Source organism: Chelonia mydas, chromosome 28 (genome assembly GCF_015237465.2).
Source record: "Chelonia mydas isolate rCheMyd1 chromosome 28, rCheMyd1.pri.v2, whole genome shotgun sequence".
In the NCBI taxonomy this organism is placed as follows: Eukaryota; Metazoa; Chordata; order Testudines; family Cheloniidae; genus Chelonia; species Chelonia mydas.
The window spans coordinates 418,192-431,211 of NC_051268.2; the positions used below are offsets into that span (position 1 = coordinate 418,192).

The window sequence follows — 13,020 nt, forward strand, 5'->3', positions numbered from 1 at the left end:
TCAAATCATCCCAGCCAGGGCTTTGTCAAGCCTGACCTTAAAAACTTCCAAGGAAGGAGATTCCACCACCTCCCTAGGTAACCGATTCCAGTGCGTCACCACCCTTCTAGTGAAAAAGTTTTTCCTAATATCCAACCTAAATCTCCCCCACTGCAACTTGAGACCATTACTCCTCGTTCTGTCATCTGCTACCACTGAGAACAGTCTAGAGCCATCCTCTTTGGAACCCCCTTTCAGGTAGTTGAAAGCAGCTATCAAATCCCCCCTCACTCTTCTCTTCTGCAGACTAAACAATCCCAGTTCCCTCAGCCTCTCCTCGTAAGTCATGTGCTCCAGCTCCCTAATCATTTTTGTTGCCCTCTGCTGGACGTTTTCCAATTTTTCCACATCCTTCTTGTAGTGTGGGGCCCAAAACTGGACACAGTACTCCGGATGAGGCCTCACCCATGTCGAATAGAGGGGAACGATCACGTCCCTCGATCTGCTCGCTATGCCCCTACGTATACATCCCAAAATGCCATTGGCCTTCTTGGCAACAAGGGCACACTGTTGACTCATATCCAGCTTCTCGTCCACTGTAACCCCTAGTTCCTTTTCTGCAGAACTGCTGCCGAGCCATTCGGTCCCTAGTCTGTAGCGGTGCATGGGATTCTTCCGTCCTGAGTGCAGGACTCTGCACTTGTCCTTGTTGAACCTCATCAGATTTCTTTTGGCCCAATCCTCCAATTTGTCTAGGTCCCTCTGTATCCTATCCCTACCCTCCAGCATATCTACCTCTCCTCCCAAATGCTCTTGCCCTAATTGTTTATCTTTTGAGAGAGACCTGCCTAGAGAGGGGGAATCCCTGTCCGTGTGCACGCTCTCCTCCTTGAAATTGCTTGAGAATAAAGACCGTCTCTGACTTCCTGCAACCAACCCAAGAGCGAAGGCTGCATTTTCTTCCACAAATGGCTGACGTTCTCCTTTTTACCATGTCATTATAAAATAAACCAACTGGAATATAAACATTGTACTGACACCTCTGTGCACGGTCGACAGAAAGGTATAACCCAGTCACTGCCTGTACGAAATGATAGTTTGTACGGACTTCGTTAGTGCTTTTCAGGTAGCCTGTTGCAAAACTAGGCAAGTATCTCGCTCCGTTGCTGTACCCCCTGGAAGACCTCAGTGTACCCCAGGGGCACACCTACCCCTTCTTGAGAACCCCTGCTCTAGCAGACCTGTCCCCATCGTTATGTCCTGCTCCACTAATTTCCGTCTCACCTGAAAATGTTACTAGGAAAAATATTACACTGTCTTCCAGCCATTGGCTTGGAAGAGCATTGGGCCAAGAACAGGTCCCGGCGGGACCCACCTGGACCAATCCCCCGGGGGTAACAATTCCCCATTCATGGTTACTATCGTGAGCTCTCCATTCACTGGCTGTGACGCCACATGGCACGGCCGGCATTGACCGGGCAGGGCGCTCCTCCTGTCCCAGCCCCCAGCGCTGAGGGAGAGCGGGCGCAGGGCCGTGTACCGGCATGGACGGGAATACTTTGTACCACAGCCTCGCACCGGGGACCCGGGAAAGAGGAGGGGCATCGGCACCTGCCCCCCGACCAGACGCCCCCATTCTGGCACTGCTGATAGACACCGTAGGAACGCGGTGGGCAGATGCAGTTGGTACCATTGGGCGTGCCCCCGTTCTGGCAAGGGGCTGAAAGAGAAAATGCATCGGACCCTGCAACGGTCAATATTCCCTCCCAGAGCCGGGGAGAGAACCCAGGAGTCCTGGCTCCCAGCCCCGCCCCATTCTAACCCACCAACCCCCACTCCCCCCCCAGAGCCGGGGAGAGAACCCAGGAGTCCTGGTTCCCAGCCCCGCCCCGTTCTAACCCACCAGCTCCCACTCCCTTCCCAGAACCGGGGAGAGAACCCAGGAGTCCTGGCTCCCAGCCCCCCCGTTCTAACCCACCAGCCCCCACTCCCTGATTAAACTGCTCCAAGGTTCTCCTTCGCTAGGGACATGAGAACTGCCTCAGTCCTGGCCCGTTGGCTTCTCCTCAGGCTGGGGGGGGGGCTAATGCCAGGATAAGGGAAGGGCGGGGGGGGGGGAAGAGTCATTTTCCCTGGTGCCTTCAGCCACGTGCTTGGGGAGGCAAAGACTGCCCCACCCCCACCTTGTTCACTCCTCCCGGTCCCCCGCCCGGAGAATGGTGGGGGCTGCCTGGCCTGCGAGGGGGGCAGGGACGACGCAGAGGGCAGATGGGTGGGGGGAGGCAGCCGCCTGGAGGGGGCACCAGTAAACACCCTGGGAGGATCTCAAGAGACCGGGGCACCCCGAAATAGGAAGGGAGCCTGGGCGTTAACTAACCAGCCAGCTAACACGGGGGGACCCTGCCGACGCACAGCGGAAGCAGAGCACCAGAGGGGCCAGGAGTTTCCTCATCCTTCACCAGGCAAGTCTCCCATTCAGCCCAGCCAAAGGGGGGCGCGGGTGTCCCAGAGGCACCTCCGCGACGGTGCAGGGCGCGACTGCACCCAGCCGCCGGCACAACGACACTGAGCGGGGCAGCGCCGATACGGGACCTTTGCCCCTCGGAAAGCACCGGGGGGGTGTGTGGAAAAACGAGTCAAGAATTAACGAGAGATCGTTCCGTGCGTTTCGGGGTGCAGGGCCGAGGCGCGATGAAATGGGGTGCCATAAAACCTTGGCTGTGAACTGCACCCTAACAAGGTGTGAATTCCCCCCCCCCCGCCAAGTCCCAGCCCTGGGCCCCCTCCTGCACCCAAACTCCCTCCCAGAGCTTGCACCCCACACCCCCTCCTGCACCCCAGTCCCCTGCTCCAACCCAGAGCCCTCTCCTGCACCCCAAACCCCTCATCCCAGGCCCCAGCCCAGAGCCAGCAGCCCCAGCCCAGAGCCCTCATCCCTCCCACACCCCAGCCTGGAGCCCCCTCCCAAACCCTGAACCCCCTCATTTCTGGCCCCACCCCAGAGCCCACACCCCCATTTAGAGCCCTCACCCCTCCCGCACCCCAACCCCCTGCCCCAGCCCAGCGAAAGTGAGTGAGGGTGGGGGAGAGCGAGCGATTGGGGGGGCGGGGTGACGTTCCCCGCTGGTGTTATCTGGACCGGTGATCTGCGAGGCCACCCCAATCCTTGACTCCAGGAGCCAGCCTGACCCTGCTCTGCTGTGAGGACCCCCACTCCTGGGCTGGTCACACACAGCTTCTGGCATGTGAGCTGCTCCTTGGATTGTGCAAGCGAATGACACCAGCCAATATCTCCGGTCTCAGACACAACCCTGGGAACCCCCGCCTTGCAGCGTCCCGTTCTGCCCGCGGCCAGCGTGTAGGAGCCCGTCACTGTGCCAAAGACATGGCTAGGTACCCGGCTTGTTCTCCCAAGGGGAGCCTCGGACACACTGCAAACCAACCGCACGGCTTCGGGGAGAACACACACATTTATTAGCTACAAAGATAGATTTTAAGTGATATTAAGTGGTTAGCAAAATAAAATATCAGCACGCGGTCTAAACTCTCAACCCTATTAGACGGGGCAACGTCTAGACGAAGCCGTTTTTCTCACCCCACTGTCTATTGCAGTCCTTTGGTCCAGGTTTAAGGAACAAACCTGTATATTATCTCCCGTGTCGGAGTCTTGTCTTCTTCTCAGTCTCTTGGTTGCTTGCTGCGAAGGTGGGGGCAGGAAAAGCGCCCAGTATGCGTCCCCTCTGTCCATGTTATATCCTCACTCCGTGTGATTGGGGAGCACAAGTCCAGGCATGTCTGGGGCGCATTGCTGAGTCTCCAGGCCAGGTTGAGCAATTCCCCTGGTGGGGCCTCATGCAGGTGAGTCATTCCATGGTAGCTCCCTGGCTGGACAACGGCTGTTGATGGGCTGTTTGACACCCCGCCCGGGCACTGGTCACTTTCCTTGCTGGTGCCTCTGGGGAGCTAAGATCTGGCTGATTCCCCGCCAACTTACAGCATAATTCTCATAACTTTACATGCATCAATGATCCACATCTATGGACAGAGAAATGACTCTCGGCAGATCATAACCTTTCCCCTGACACCTTACAAGGCCTGCTTTATATGTGAGATCACGAGGATACGAAAATGAGGAATATGGGGGTTACAGCACGCTCCCCCAAGGTATAGAATGTCACAGAAGTGCACCCTAAAAAGGTGTGAATTCCCCCCCGCCCCCAGGATTCCCAGTGCAGCGTAACTTCCTTGCTACCAAACCCAGCTTCCTCACCGTGAGCCGCGCCAACGCTGTCCCCTGGCCTCCCAGCCGACCTTGCCCCGGGGAGTTGGCGAGAAAAGCAGCAGCTTTATCCCTTTATGGCCACTTGGGATTTTACAGCAAGATAACCCCCGAGGATTGGGTGTCGCGCTGTAAGCCACACCCTTGTGTCAGGGAAAACTCCCTCCCAGATCCCCCACCCCCTGCCCTGAGCCCCCTCCAGAGCCCACACCCCAAACCCCCTCCCATGCCCTAACCCCTTATCCCAGGCCTGAGCCCCCTTCAGAGCCTGCACTCCGCAACCCTCCTGCACCCAACCCCAGACCCCTCTCGTGAACCCCAAACCCCTGATCCCCAGCCAAACAACAGAGCCCACACCCCCCAGCCAGAGTCCTCACCCCTCCGGCACCCCAACCCCCTGCCCCTGCCCAGTGAAAGTGAGTGAGGGTGGAGAGCGAGCGAGCGACAGAGCGAGGGATGGAGGCAGGAGTGGGGGGGGTGCCTGGGATAAGGGGCGGGGCAAGGGTGTTCGGTTTTGTGCAATTAGAAAGTTGGCAACCCTAAGCTGCCCCTGATCTGGCAGCAAAACATCCCGTCTTCATGGAAAAATTGTCACTGATGGAGAATCTGCCGCGACCCTGCAAAAGTTGTTCCCATGGCTCATTACCCCACTGTTAAAACCTGCACCCGATTTCCAATCTGAATTAGTCCCCAGTGCCAAACACAGAGAGAAAATCACCTCTCCCCCCATTCCTCTCCGCACCCGGGAGCTGACACAGATCCAGCCATCGCAATCCATGTGTACAGGATGTGTTGGAGTCAGACCGCAGGGACTGAGGCTTGTTCCACAGGGACCAGCCAGAAATGAGCAATAAAAACACGGGTGATTTGGTGATTCGGGGCTGTTTGCTTTGTGTGTTTCGGCAGGGGATGGTGACAAATTGCGTGTGAACAATTCCACAGATTTAACTCAATCTTGAAGGATATTAAACAGTAACACCCCTTCGCCTCTCCGCATTTCCCACACCTGTGAACATTTCAATCAATACAAAAATCTTAAATGCTTCAAAGAACCCATATTCTCCATCGAAATTCTATACGTACAGATGTAAAATCGGACCAGTTTTGTCCCGCCCCGTTAACCAGCAAAGTGCCCCAGTTCAGCAGCCCCCCGGCCCAGTGAGGCTGGATTGCCTCTCACTCCATGGCCCACCTGAGGGTGTGTGTGTGTGTGTATTCCTAAAACAGCTGGATTCCTCCCCCAGAGCCAGGGAGAGAACCCAGGTATCCTGGGCTCCCAGCCCCCACTCCCCTCCCAGAGCCAGGGAGAGCAGTGGGTCCGTGAGGAGCCAGCCCCCTTCTGCTGGTGCCATGGTGAAGGGCCGAGTCCTGGCTGCTTGGAAGCTGCTCCCACACGCCACCACGTCCCGGGCCGGCTCTGGGGCAGTTTAGCAATCGCCCCCTCCGCAGTCGCCGCCGTGGTCACCGCCATGGGAACTGTCCCAGCCTCCGCAGTGGTCACCGCCATGGGAACTGTCCCAGCCTCCGCAGTGGTCCCCGCCATGGGCACTGTCCCAGCCCCCGCCGTGGTCCCCACCATGGGCACTGTCCCAGCCTCCGCAGTGGTCCCCGCCATGGGCACTGTCCCAGCCCCCGCCGTGGATCCCGCCATGGGCACTGTCCCAGCCCCAGACGTGGATCCCGCCATGGGCACTGTCCCAGCCCCAGACGTGGATCCCGCCATGGGCACTGTCCCAGCCCCCGCCGTGGTCACTGCCGCTGGGAGCCGTCCTGCGCCAAGAGCTCTTCCTGACATCATCCCCGTCACCGCCGCTGAAGCACGAACCCATTTCTCAGAGCTGTATCACTGAGGGGGGGGAGGACCCATGAGATCTCTCTCCCATGAGAGCCCCCCAACCCCTCCACCAGCCTGCCCCAGCCCCGCCTCCAAACCACCTACAACCCTGCCAGCTGGGTGGTTTCTGCACTCATTTTATGTGCATCCTCCACCCCGTCACCCAGCTCTCTAGCGACAGCCGTGACTGGCCCCAGAGCCAGGACTGAGCCCCCAACCTCTGTGGGACCCCATTGCACCTGCCCGCCTGCCGAGAGCTTCTCTGGGAGGACAGCCTGTCAACCCCGGCCATGCTCCCGCCTTACGGGGGGGTTCATCTCGACCCCAGCTCCCTCTGAGACCATCCTGCAGCGCGGCGTCAAACCCCGGACTGTGACGAAGTGGGACTGTTCTTCATGTTTCCTCTGAATACTGTAGGGGTGCCTCAGTTTCCCCTAGGCAGTTCTTAAGTCTCCAGGTGATGGGATAAGGGTGTATGATCCTTGCAGAGCCCTAAAGGGCAGGTGTGGGCAGGGGTCTGGACACAGAGACTGACTGACACCCTGTTTCCTGGCCACTGATGGCCTGGGCCCTTCCCCCCTGCGAGGTGAGAGCTAAAGGGTTGGAGAACAAAGGAATCCGGCCCGGGAAAGGGACAAAGCCCAGAGGAGGAGGGGCTGGAGAGAGTTTCAGTTTGGAGCTGGCTGGGGAAACAGAGGGAGGCCCAGAACCGGGGCCTGGGCTCCCCACCCCCCCAAGATAGACCTGACTGAAGGGTCCTGGTTGTACCTACCCGCTCTGCGTTAGACCATGCTCCTGTCGTCTAATAAACCTTCTGTGTTACCGGCTGGCTGAGTGTCCCGGGGGATGGCAGGAATGGGGGGTGCAGGGCCCAAAATCTAGAAAGTCTGCCGCTTCCCACCCCCCATCCATCAGGCCAGTCACCAGGAGGGGCAAAGAGCCCCACTGAGGCGGGACCACGTAATAACTAGCCCACCCCTGACAAGTGTCTGCCTAACCTGCTCTAAAAACCTCCCGTGCCGGAGATACCACAGCCTCCCTGGGCAATTTGCTCCAGTGCTTAACCACCCGGACAGTTGGGAAGTTTTTCCTGATCTCCAACCCAAACTGCCCTGTTGCGTTCACGTCTCCCGGCCCCCAGAAAACGGCTGGGGCTGCCCGGCCTGAGACAGGGGTAAGAAACGGTGCAGAGGGCAGACGGGTGGGGGAGGCCGCCTGAGGGAGGTGGGGGCATGGTGGATTGACCTGGAGTTTCTTCTTCCATCCCTAGGCAAGTCTCTGATTCAGCCCAGCCAAGGGGCGCCCCGGGGGAGCCTTGGCTCACTGACACTGAGCAGGGCAGCGACGATCCGGGACCTTTGCCCCCCAGAGGGCAGGTTCTCGGCATGCACCGGGGGTTGGGGGGGGGGGAAACAAGTCAGGAATTAACGAGAGATCGTTCTGTGTGTTTTTTCAGTGTGCCGGGCCAAGGCGAGAAGAGAGAATGAATTATATCTGCGCAATCTCCAGTGTGAGCGGCCTACCAAGGAGCCGTTTGTGGCTTTTAGAAGTGAGAGGGGAGTAAAACCTGGCTTCTGGCAGGCTGGATAGACCGAACTTCTCATCTCCCCTCGCGGCAGCTCAGCCCGGACCTTTGTCACGCAGGGGCAGGAGGCGGTTTATGGTTTCCTTTTAGGAAGTTAGCATAAATGCATGTGGCACGTGTAAGATAAACCCTGGGGAATATGAGTCACCTTGAGCTAATGATCAAATGGTCCCTGCTGGCCTTGGCATCTCTGACTTAACCCACAATCTCCTGGGGCACCTATTTCCTGCTCATCGCCGTGTTGCCAACTCTTACAGTGTTTGGTATTTTTCCTTAAAGCCCCAGTTCCTAGAGTCATGGGACAATGTAAGGATTTTAGCTTTCATTTTTGTTAAGTGTCATGCAATGAAAGGTGCAGAGACCCCACTCCCCTTCCAGAGCCAGGGAGAGAATCCAGGAGTCCTAGCTCCCAGCCCCCCCCCCCCCCAGCTCTAATCACCAGACCCCACTCCCCTCCAAGAAAGAACCCAGGAGTCCTAGCTCCCAGCCCCCCCCCCCCCAGCTCTAATCACCAGACCCCACTCCCCTCCAAGAAAGAACCCAGGAGTCCTAGCTCCCAGCCCCCCCCCCCCCCAGCTCTAATCACCAGACCCCACTCCCCTCCAAGAAAGAACCCAGGAGTCCTGGCTCCCAGCCCGCCCCTGCTCCAACCCACCAGCCCCCACTCCCCTCCCAGAGCCGGGGAGAGAACCCAGGAGTCCTGGCTCCCAGCCCCCCCTGCTCCAACCCACCAGGCCCCACTCCCCTCCCAGAGCCGGGGAGAGAACCCAGGAGTCCTGGCTCCCAGCCCCGCCCCTGCTCTAACCCACCAGGCCCCACTCCCCTCCCAGAGCCGGGGAGAGAACCCAGGAGTCCTGGCTCCCAGCCCCTCCGCTCTAACCCACCAGGCCCCACTCCCCTCCCAGAGCCGGGGAGAGAACCCAGGAGTCCTGGCTCCCAGCCCCCACCCCTCAGGACGCCACGGTACCTGTTGAGTCTCCGGCGGCTGGACGGATCGGGAAGCTTCGGCAGGGGAATTTTCCAGCGACTTCGCTCCCCGTTTCGGTTTCGGTTTCGCTTGCGAGGGGCTCAGCTCGGGAGGCGCCCCAGGGCCTCGCTGGGCGGGTCGGCGTGCGACCCCGCCCGAGCTTACGCCACGAGAGCAGAGGTCCGCGGTCAGACGGGGCTGTGCAGCGTTCACACCGGCAGAACCAATTCGATTCGGAGCGTGGTTCCGAATGTTATACCAGCACCAGCCCTGGCTCCGGCACAAGGAGAGAACCCAGGAATTCCAGCTCCCAGCCGCTCCCACAGCCAGGGAGGGAACCCAGGAGTCCTGGTTCCCAGCTTCCCCCCTGAGCCAGGGAGAGAACCCAGGTGTCCTGGCTCCCAGCCCCCACCCCCAGTCTAACCCTCCCCCCTGAGCCAGGGAGAGAACCCAGGTGTCCTGGCGTCCTGGCCCCCAGTCCCCCCTGCTCTAACCCACCAGCCCCCCACTTCCCTCCCCGAGCCAGGGAGAGAACGAGAGGGAGACATAAAAAAACCCGACTTATATTCGGCCAATATGTTGTATTCATCGAGTCTAAGGGCAGAGGGGAAATTGAGAAATTGCAGAGTCAGGTGTTGATCCCACTTTGGCTCGGTGTGAAACACACTCAGGAGACCAAATAAGCAACGCCAGCCAGGTTTATCACTACGCGCCAATCCCACAGTGCAGGGCGACCGTTCTCTCCGGTACCCGTCTCCGGGAAGCCGGCCCGTGCAGTATCGAAGGTGCGTTCCCCGCGTGACATTTATTTATACCACGATCTCACAAGCGACCCATCACTCCTCCCTCGCCCAGCCGCGTGGCCCCGTTCCCTCGCTGGTTCTGTTCCTTCCTTCGCTGGGTTTTGGATCCCAGTGCTCCAGGGGCCGGGCAACAGAGGGGCTTCCCCGGCCGGCACGAAGCTGTAGGATGAATCTAGTTCGATTTCGAGCCATTAACGATCGACTCGGGCCAGATGCTTCTGTGAACGCCGGGCGTGATGGATCTCTTAGCACAGGTGAGCAGAGTTGTATAAAACCCACAGGCCAATTTAGGGTACGTACCTCCCATTAGATCTCTGTTGTGTGCTCAGTGCATCCCGACACATGTCTGCCGCATCCCATACACATCGGGAACGGGATATACACGGGCTAGCCCCCCGGCATACATCATTCAACATAATCGCCGAGTCTGACACCCTAAAAACAGAGAGTTCCCCCCGCCCGCAAGTAACCCCTGTGTGAACCAGAGCAGATCTGTGAGAACAGCCACCCGTCTCGCTTTAAGAGTTACCAGGGATGGAGAATCCCCTGGGGAAATTGTTCCACTAACTAATTACACACGTGGGGACAAATTGATGCCTTATTTCCAGCTTCAACTCCCAGGCGTTGGGTGACATTATTTTGTCTGTTACGTCAGAGGGTGTGTATCAAACGTGTGCTCCGGGAATCTCTCACTCGAGGGCAGGGTTTCAAATCCTTCTCTGGCCCCTCTCTGATTTAACCGCCACCCTGCTGGAACTGCAGGGGCCAGACCGGGACACGGGATTCCCCCGGGGCCAAAGAGCAGGAGTTCATTGCCACGGGCTGGAGCCATTCAAATCTGATTCCCGCTTCATCCCAGCTGGTGGCCGGGACGCAGCCGGAGCCGCTGGAGGCCCCGTCCCTGGCCCGGGCTGGTGGGAACATCTCTCGGCTCCGGGGGACCAAAGCCCAGGGTCCCCGAACATAGCAGCAGCAGTAGCCACTCCGGCGAAGCTGACGGCAGGAGCTGATTTGTCTCCCAGAGTCTTTTCCAAGGACCCCAAAAGGGACAGGTGGGCAGGAGGGTCCGTCCCTTCGTCCGTTTGTCCCCTGTTTGTTGGCACAAAGATGTTCCTGGCTCACAGCTGGGGCTGGCTCCTTCCCCTGCCCAGCAGTCGTTGCCTCTTCTTGATGTTGCACCGGGGGACCTTGTACCCACAGTAACCCACTTCCAGGCACCGGAAGCAGAAGGAGCATGGGCACTCGGCACACCACACCGTGGGGCAGCCCTTCTGGGCGTGGCTCACCAGAGCGCCGCAGCCGGGGCAGGCCCGCAGCGCCGGGCAGCCGTGCACCGTCGAGCTGCAGTTGTTGATTTTGGGTGCCTCATCCAGGGCGGTCTGCAGCAGGCGCCTGAGGTCGGTGTCGGGGGAGGAGCCCATCCAGGCGGTCGGGCAGGGTCCAAACAGGGCCCCTTGGACACTGGATCAGACGCTGGGGGAACGGGGGAGACGGAGCATTAGCCACCGGCAACACTCAGAGGTTCCCACCCGGCCCTCTTTCTTCGTAGGTCCCCAGTAGGGCATCCCCCAGGCCGGGAGATAAACTGAGCTCTGTGGCCAGAGGCCCCAGATAGCGCCCAGCCCTAGGACAAGACCCAACCCCTCCCCGAGGGCTCGCCAAGTGACTGAGCTGCCTGCCCGTTCTGGGGCATGTCTGGGCATCCCCAGCGCACCTGCCCCTTCCCGTCCCGCCCCAGTTCTTCTTGCCACAGCATCCCCTGGCACAGGCCACCTCCCGACATTGCCCTGCAGAGCCAAACACCGGCTGTGCCCGTCAGTGCTGGGGTGGAGCCAAAGTGGGCCCCCTCCAACCCCAGCTCTCCATGAGGCCTGCAGAAGCAGCTGGAGTAACCCAAGAGCCAATGAATGAACCTGGGTGTCTCACTTTCTCCGCCCCTCCCATTAAACTCCCCTCTTCCCCCAAAGCTGGGGAGAGAACCCAGGAGTCCTGGCTCCCAGCCCCCCCTTCCCTAACCCACCAGCCCCCACCCCCCTCCCAGAGCCGGGGAGAGAACCCAGGAGTCCTGGCTCCCAGCCCCCCCCGCTCTAACCCACCAGCCCCCACGGCCCTCCCAGAGCCGGGGAGGGAACCCAGGAGTCCTGGCTCCCAGCCCCCCCTGCTCTAACCCACCAGCCCCCACTCCCCTCCCAGAGCCGGGGAGAGAACCCAGGAGTCCTGGTTCCCAGCCCCCACTGCTCTCACCCACCAGCCCGCACTCTCTTCCCAGAGCCGGGGAGAGAACCCAGGCGTCCTGGCTCCCAGCCCCCCCTGCCCTAACCCACCAGCCCCCACCCCCCTCCCAGAGCCGGGGAGAGAACCCAGGAGTCCTGGCTCCCACCCCCCAAGAGGACGCAGCACTACCTGTCTAGCTGTGGGAGGTTGCCCCCCGAGACGAGTCTCTGGCTGCTGGGGGCTCCGTCGGGAATTTCCGAGCGACTCGGCTCTGCGTTTCACTTTCGCTTGCCAAGAGCACAGCAGGGGAGGCGTCCCCGGGCCAGGTGCCAAGTGGCTGGGTGGGAGGGCTGAGCCGCTGGGCGGGTCAACATGTGCCCCCACCCACCGAGCACACGCCAGGGGAGTGGAGGGGCGCGGTCAGACGGGATTGTGTAGCGTTCACACTGGTTTGGAGCGTGGTCCCGACGGTTATACCAGCGCGGCCATGCCGGGCACAGGGAGAGAACCTAGGAGTCCTGGCCCTCATCCCCTTCTGCTCTAACCCACCAGATCCCACTGCCCTCCCGGAGCCGGGGAGAGAACCCAGGAGTCCTGGCCCCCAGTCCCCTCTGCTCCAACCCCCCAGCCCCCACTCCCCTCCCGGAGCCGGGGAGAGAACCCAGGAGTCCTGGCCCCCAGTCCCCTCTGCTCTAACCCCCCAGCCCCCACTCCCCTCCCAGAGCCGGGCAGAGAACCCAGGAGTCCTGGCCCCCAGTCCCCTCTGCTCTAACCCACCAGACCCGCCTTGCAGAGCTGGGGATACAGACTGTATGTTCTCTCCCTGTGCTGGTGTCTCCATGAGGGCTCCTGCTATATGAGAGGCTTGTCGGACCAGAAGGGATCTCAGTTGCCCATCTTGTCCAGTCCCCTACAGAGAGGCAGGACTCTAGTGCTGGAGATCTCACAGTCTGGCTGGGCAGTTTATTCGAGTGCCAGACATGAAGCTGTCTGGATTTCTTTCAAGAGTTGCGGTGCTTGAAGGGCTGTCCCTGGGCTCCTGCCTCAGTTTCCCCAGCAACGCTGCCCCCTTGCCCGGCGGGGCCCAGTCAGCAGCAGCGCCCAAGCATGCGACCATCAAACCGAATTCTTAACACGCGTGACAACGAACAGGTTTCAGTGCCACTTTGGGTGGCAACTGGTTGTGTTACCAGCAACTCACGGAAGTTACTAGATCGCAGGCCCTGATTCTCCTGGGAGACTTCAATCACCCTGATATCTGCTGGGAGAGCAATACAGCGGTACACAGACAATCCAGGAAGTGTAGGGGACAATTTCCTGGTGCAAGTGCTGGAGGAACCAACTAGGAGCAGAGCTCTT

At 59.9% G+C, this 13,020-nt stretch overlaps 1 protein-coding gene and 1 long non-coding RNA gene across 3 annotated transcripts in view; both read right to left on the reverse strand.

Moving 5' to 3' along the window:
• LOC102930182 (mucin-2) overlaps positions 1-9,027 on the reverse strand; it is a 41,727-nt gene extending 32,700 nt beyond the window's left edge. Inside the window, exons 1-2 of one of the 2 annotated variants that reach the window (XR_005223623.2) lie at positions 8,645-9,027; positions 5,184-6,104 (exon numbers count right to left, since the gene is read on the reverse strand). The gene's annotated coding sequence lies outside the window, so the exon portion shown is untranslated. Of the gene's footprint in view, positions 1-5,183; positions 6,105-8,644 lie in introns of those variants that run through there. The other variant, XM_037887664.2, reaches the window with a different exon arrangement.
• A 160-nt stretch (positions 9,028-9,187) lies between these two features.
• LOC119564587 lies at positions 9,188-11,982 on the reverse strand. Its single transcript, XR_005223570.2, has 2 exons — positions 11,851-11,982; positions 9,188-10,920 (listed from the first exon to the last, which is right to left on the reverse strand). It is a non-coding gene; the product is annotated as an uncharacterized LOC119564587 (long non-coding RNA).
• Positions 11,983-13,020: the final 1,038 nt, after the last annotated feature.